We start from the raw sequence: 7,107 nt of genomic DNA on the forward strand, positions 1-7,107 counted from the left end.
CTGCGTAACTATCTAAACAAACTCACTCACACGGACGACTTAAATAAAATTGCCGGCGCTAGACAGACATGCCGGGGGCGCACTCATATTTACAGTACATCTTACCTTAACTTACAAATTTTACACTAAACCATGGCCCAGGATCATTGAACTCTGCAAAAGAAAAGCAGTTAGCAGGGAGCCAGGCTGCTCGCATGCAGTCTCTGGCTCAAACAATGCAGGTGACAGGGAACGTGGCTGGCTGCTCACATGCAGTCCAAGGCCTTCCCTTTTGAACTGAACGCAATGAACCACAGCGGTGCATGGGCTGCACAAACGCAGTCTCCGTGCCAGCTCAAGTGGCACACGCAATGAACACAACGAATGGATGGATGAATGGTTTGAACTGAACGCAGTGAACCACAACGGTGCATGGGCTGCACAAATGCAGTCTCCGTGCCAGCTCAAGTGGCACACGCAATGAACACAACGAATGGAGGGATGAACACAACCACGGTGCACGGGCCGCCACTGCAGGCCCGTGTTGTAGCTGCCAACAGGGCAGTTCTTGCAGCTTGCAAACTGTTGCCTTGCGGATCCTGGCGCACATGGAAATGAACAGGGGGGGGTAAAGCAAAAATTGAACGGGGCTGGTGAACATGGGCAGTGGGCATGGCATGGCAAAGGCAGCAGGCAAACACAGCCCGCAGAAGAAGGCCGCTGCAGGCAAACACAGCCGGCAGATGAACTGGCCGGCACAGGCCTTGAAGAAAAACAGCCAGCAGATGAAGTGGGCCGGCACAGGCCTTGCAGCACAGCAGCTGCAGACGATCCAGCCGGCACAGGCCTCGCAGCAAAACAACAGCTGCCGATGAAGTTGGCCGGCCTCCGCCTTGAAGCAAAACACGGCCAGCCGATGAAGTTGGCCAGCCTTTGCCGTTCAATGGAGGTTGGTGGAGGGAGTGCGGTGGTGCTGGCCACTTGGAAGGCGGGCTCGGACCTACCTACCTGTCTCCCTCCCAACCTATCGCCTTTGCCTGTCACTGTACATACCCACTCCCTTAATTTGTCCAAACCCCAATTTAGCCCCAACTTATTTATTTATTTATTTATTTTTACTTCCCCACTATAAATCGTCCCCTAACCCCCTTTATCGTCTTTGTTCGGCTAACCTATCCTGTCACCTAGCCTACTCCCAACCCCTACGTTCCCTTCCCGGAGGGGAACAAGGGAGAGCTAACGTCCTGTGCCGAGGCCCAACGAAGCCTCAGAATGGCCTCCCCAGAGTTCGGCGATCTATAACCAAAGTGGGTCCAGCGGCCCACAACGACAGCGAGGGGATGGATGGTGCGGAGGGGTACATCTCCTAATCTACCCTAACCATTTAACTGTTAAACTACCCCGGGGCTTTCAACAAGCGCCTCTCGCTTAAACTATTGGTTCTAACAACCCAGATTCCCGTCGCCTGTGTTGGTGTCCTTACAATTTCGGGCCTCGCCCCCCAATTTTCTCTCCGTGCCCTCACACGGTCTCCTGGCTGGGACACGTGGCTCCCTTTGGCAGGCACGACCCTCTGCCGATTCTCCCGCTATGGCACCCCCGGGCACTACACTGCCTCCGAGCCTACCAGCTCCCTAACACCGGGGAGTGCCCCCCATGGCACCTCCCCTGAAACGCACACGTGGCAGGCCAGCCTCCCGGGCCCCTTTCCGAGGGTCACCCGTGCCCACAACACTGCCCACGCGGCTAATGGCGCCCCGGGCCCCCGCACCAAGCAGGCGCACCCGTGCCCACTACTCTATCCCGGCCCCCCATGGGCCCATGGCCTACCGCGGCCGACTAGCCTGGTGCCCGGGGTACCCAGTCAGCGATACTCACCTTTCGCAGCCACGCTCCCAAGCCCGTCAACAGGGCTCCTGCACCCCTCCAAATGGGTCTCGAGCCTACTTTCCCACCAACAACAAAACGACCTCCATTTTTCAATTTGACTAACCCAGCTAACTCAATCTACACTGACCCCGGGGTCCCTTGGGCGGGAGTCACTCCTCCCCCCAATCACTCATCGCACCATGCATTCCCCATTCGCTCCACTCACACAGACCCGCTGGCCTCACTCACTCAACAAGTACTCACCTCACAACCCACAACTCTTCAACACACTCACCGCTGAACTCTGCCATCCTTCTAACTACATCCCCTAACTAACTCGTGCTCCCACGTCGTCCCTTAAACTACAGCACGTTCCTTTTAACCTACGTAGCTAAGCTACGTCCCCTCTACACATCCACAAGTCTGTCACTGTCTCCTAATCATCATTTTATTTCCCAACCTAAAGCTCATCTAAATCCCTCTACCTAATCCATTCCACGGACTCCATGAGGACTTACCCCTGCCCCATGAAGTCGGTCTAACTAAGCTAACCCTTCCCCCTAACTAGTTTCCATCCTGTGCCCAGGTAAGGGGGTCTTCCACCCCTTGCCCAGGAATCCTGTGCACCCGAAAGTGAGGCTTGTTTTTTTTTTTCCCATGCGCAGCACCTGCGCGGCAACTCAGAGCTCGCGCACTTTACACCTGCCCGTGACGTCATGCAGCTGCACGTGTTCCTCGTCCCTCCTTGGACGGTACCATCCGGCAGAGATACCCCTCCTGCCGGATTCCAACCCCACGTGCAGCCATGACGTCACCGTGCGCATAAAAAAACAAGCCCCACGTCTCGAGGGGTTCCCCACGCGAACACATGTGCTTTGCCCGTTGGAGCTTAACACACACGATCGCGTGGAGAACCCGTCCGGTCCAAATCCGTAGTCCTGCCTAAACTTTGTCCGTCCGCGGGATCGGCAAATCCACCGCGTGCGTTTCCGGACCGGGACTTCACTCTCGCAAGCGAGCACGTGGTGGTCTCGTGCGTTGCACAGCACGAACCTCGTGCTCACTGCTGGGTGAACCCGGCACGGTCCCCGAAACAACTACAGCCGCTACTCGGCTTTCGTTCCTCCCATGTCGCCGTCGTCGCCATTCAACCCACGCACACCTGCGTGTTACGACGCACACAGTCCACTCCATCACATTCACACCGGGAGACGCGGCTGCGTGCTCCCGCATGCCAACCGACATCTCCCTCACATACCGCTCTCTCACACACACTGTCTCCCTTGCACTCGGCCGTTCACTCACGCGTGCGGGGGCACTCACCCGCGGTGCCTCACTCGCACTCCGTACCTCATCCACACACGCGGGGGCACTCACCCGCGGTGCCTCATCCACACACCGTCCCTCGCTCACACACGCGGGGGCACTCAACCGCGGTGCCTCATCCACACACGCGGGGGCACTCACCCGCGGTGCCTCACCCACACTCCGTGCCTCATCCACACACGGCGTGCTGGGAAGCACGTACTCCGGCACCATCGCCACCACACCACTCACACACGGGGTCGCTTCCACACACGGGGACGCACTCACACCTTGCACCACACACACAGGGACAACCACACTGGGGATTCGTGTCCCCACAAGGGTCTCCGGGGCCTCTATACCCCCCAAGCTCTCCGTGCACCCGTCCACAGCACCCGTCCTCTCAACCTCGCAAAGCACGACCGAACTCACCTGGTCGTGACTCGCCTCAAGGGGGCATACTCCCTCCCCTCGTTCCTGGAGGAGGCCATCCAGGTGCTCGCACCGGGTCCCGACACGCTCCGCGAGCTCACCCCCATTGTCCTCCACTACCTCCGTGTGTGTGTGCGCGTCACTTACCCCGTCTTCATCGTGTTTATTGGTCTCTGCTTCTTTCTGGCGTCTTTCCCTTATCTTTATGTAGGTCAACCTTGCTTTCTCTTTAAGTCGCTCCCGTCCTTCCCTGTTTTTCACTCCTTGCTCTTTCACGATCTCCGCGTACCTCATCCTTGCTCTTCGTATTAATTGTTCTTTTCTCTCCCTCGCAATTACTTTCACCTCGTCTCTTGTCTCCCGAATTACTTTTTCCTTACCCGCCTCCACCGCGGTCCTGTCAGCCGTTGCACCCCCTTCCAGCTCGTTCGTTCCGACACGTGGAGTCGCCATTTTAAGTTCCCTGCTCACGGCCTTCATGCCCGCCTGCAGGCATCGGCCCATGTTCTGCGTCTCACCCCGTAGTTCTTTCATTTCTTCCCTCATTTGCTGTGTATTCGCATCCATCGTCGTTTTCACTTCATTTGTATTTGTATCCATCTTTTCATCCATTTTTTGTGTATTCGCATCCATCTTTTCGTTCATGCCTTTCATTTCGTTTTTCATATTCGCATCCATTTTTTCGATCATTTTCGCATTCATCTTTTCGTTCTTTGCCGCCAGCATGGCGCATAGCTGGGCCATGTCGGATGCACTCAGCTGAGCCGTTTCGGCAAGGTTTGGGGAAGGGTTTTGGTGGAGAGGAGGGGGGGGGAGGTGTCATCCACCGCGGCCGCTGCCGCACCCATTTCGGGCTCTGGGTTCAGTTGGGCGAGTCCGTGTTCCTGCACAATCAACATTTCCTGCTCGGGGATTCCATCCTGGACCATGGATTCTACACATTCTACATCCATTTCTAATACCCCCGGCTCCCGCTCGCCTTGAGACGCCATCTTGCTTCTCTTAAAGGGTTAATTTGCTCGCTCGTAATTTGGAGGGAATCGGGGGTCGCTTCTCTCACCCCTGGACCGATTCCCGTGAATTTCGCTGGAGACAGGAGAGCCTGTTGTCCCGCTCTCCAATACCAGTGCCGCGAGGAGGGCGATGAATTTGTATCCCACTTCTGACACCAGTGTTGCGGATTCGCGCCCGCCGGCGTGCTGACGGCCACGTAACTCGAATCGCGGCACGTCGCCCACCGGACGGACAATCCAGTCGTGACCCTCTCGGACTAACGCCGGGAACCAGTCACGGGTGGACCTTTCGGTCTCACCGCGATCGAGACAATCAGCCCCCGCGTGGGATAGGGTTGCTCGCCAAATTCGACCTACCTAAGTACCCACGCGGAGGGTAGACCGGGCGATCGCACCTCGCCGCAGGTCGACTTCGGACACGGGCCACTTAAGCGACCCGTTCCGTACTATCGGGATAACCGAGCGGTGTTATTCGTCGACCTCGACGGTTCGATTAATTATCGGGCGTATTCAGCCCACTACCAACCCTTTACGTGAAGCAAGATGAGGATTCAATGAAAGAAACGACGAAGCGAAGCGGGAAACAGTTCAACACAAAGCACATTTATTCGCGCTGAACGGAAAGCACACATATTCAATTCCACCAAAAGCACATAGAAAAGAAAAACACAATGCAATTCACACAAAAAGCAAATGCGACAATGCAGATCTAATACCGATTACGCGAGCACACGGCAACACTTATACAATTTTACTTCACAGACGGCGCCGACAACACATACCCAAAACCAAGGAAAAGAATACCCTCAAGGATGAGGCGGGCCTGAGGCCGAGACCGGGTCGGGCCTACCCGTCTGGTGAAGAGACGCGGAGCGGCGATGGTGCCTCAACTCCGCGGGCCTCGCGGGCAGTGTCTGGTAGGGGGTGGGAAAGGGGCCCCCTTGGTCGCACTATCTCAGCGCGGGGGGGAAACAGGAGGGGGTTGCTGATGCTCGGGGTCTAGAGGATTCCTACTCTGCCTCGAGTCCCGCGACGAGCGTCTCCACCTCGGCCAGGTCGCGCTGTCGGCCTCCCTGGGGTGCAGCTCCCTGCACGATGCGAGCACCCCCTCGTCTGCCCTCGCCGCCTCTCCACAGCTCCGTCCCCTCCGCTCCGACTCCAACGCACACGACGACGACCAGCTCCTTTTTGCTCCTTCTTCCCAACTCCACCGCCCGCGAAGTCTTAACTCTCTGTTCTCTTGACTGACGAACGCGGTCGCTTTTATAAGCCCCGTGGCTTCGCTCTCTCAGCTTTGACCCCCTCCCTTCGACCTTTCACCTCGCTCCCCATTGGCCCGAGAAAAAGTGGGCGTGAATGCTTTTTGATCCATAAATTTGCATATATCGATCGCCCTCCAACGCCCTGGAGGCGGGGCCAAATCGCCGCTCGCTCACCGATTGGACGGCACAAAAGTGGGCGTGTGTCGTTTTTGATCCGTTTTTGAAGCAGAAAATCCGTGGTTTTGTACACGCTGTTCGGCGCGCGCCCTGCACGAGTCCAACACCGGTACCCACAAGCGGCGCAAGAACGGTGGCGATGCGACGGTTGCGAGGTGTGACGTGAAGGTCGTGGCGGTTGTGGTGAAGCGGCGTTGTGGTTGGTGGTTGATGTTGTGACTGGTGATGTTAACAATGGCGGTTGGTCCAAATTAAAGATAGTAAAAGAAAAACGGCTATCCTGAAGAGTCGCAGCACGCATAAATGACATGTATTCCCACTAGACAACGGGTTTGGGCCTAACTACACATGTACTTACCGAGATACCTCACCTAAGGGACCTGAATGGTGGTTTGCGAATTTGGTAACCACAACACTATATATATATATATATATATATATATACATATATATATATATATATATATATATATATATATATATATATATATATATATATATATATATATATATATATATATATATATATATACACATACATATATATTGTTGTGGTTACCAAATTCGCAAACCACCATTCAGGTCCCTTAGGTGAGGTATCTCGGCAAGTATATGTGTAGTTAGGCCCAAACCCGTTGTCGAGTGGGAATACATGTCATTTATGCGTGCTGCGACTCTTCAGGATAGCCGTTTTTCTTTTACTATCTTTATTTTGGCCCAACCGCCATTGTTACCACCACCAACCACAACATCAACCACCAACCACAACGCCGCTTCACCACAACCGCCACGACCTTCACGTCACACCTCGCAACCGTAGCATCGCCACCGTTCTTGCCCCGCTGTGGGTACCGGTGTTGGACTCGTGCAGGGCGCACGTTGAACAGCGTGTACAAAATCACGGATTTTGTGCTTCAAAAACGGATCAAAACGACACACGCCCACTTTTTGCCGTCCAATCGGTGAGCGAGCGGCGATTTGGCCCCGCCTCCAGAACGATCGATATATGCAAATTTGTGGATCAAAAAGCCTTCACGCCCACTTTTTCTCGGGCCAATGGGGAGCGAGGT

This window comes from Eptatretus burgeri, chromosome 8, assembly GCF_056783735.1.
Source record: "Eptatretus burgeri isolate ZD-2024b chromosome 8, Ebu_testis_v1, whole genome shotgun sequence".
NCBI lineage: Eukaryota > Metazoa > Chordata > Myxini > Myxiniformes > Myxinidae > Eptatretus > Eptatretus burgeri.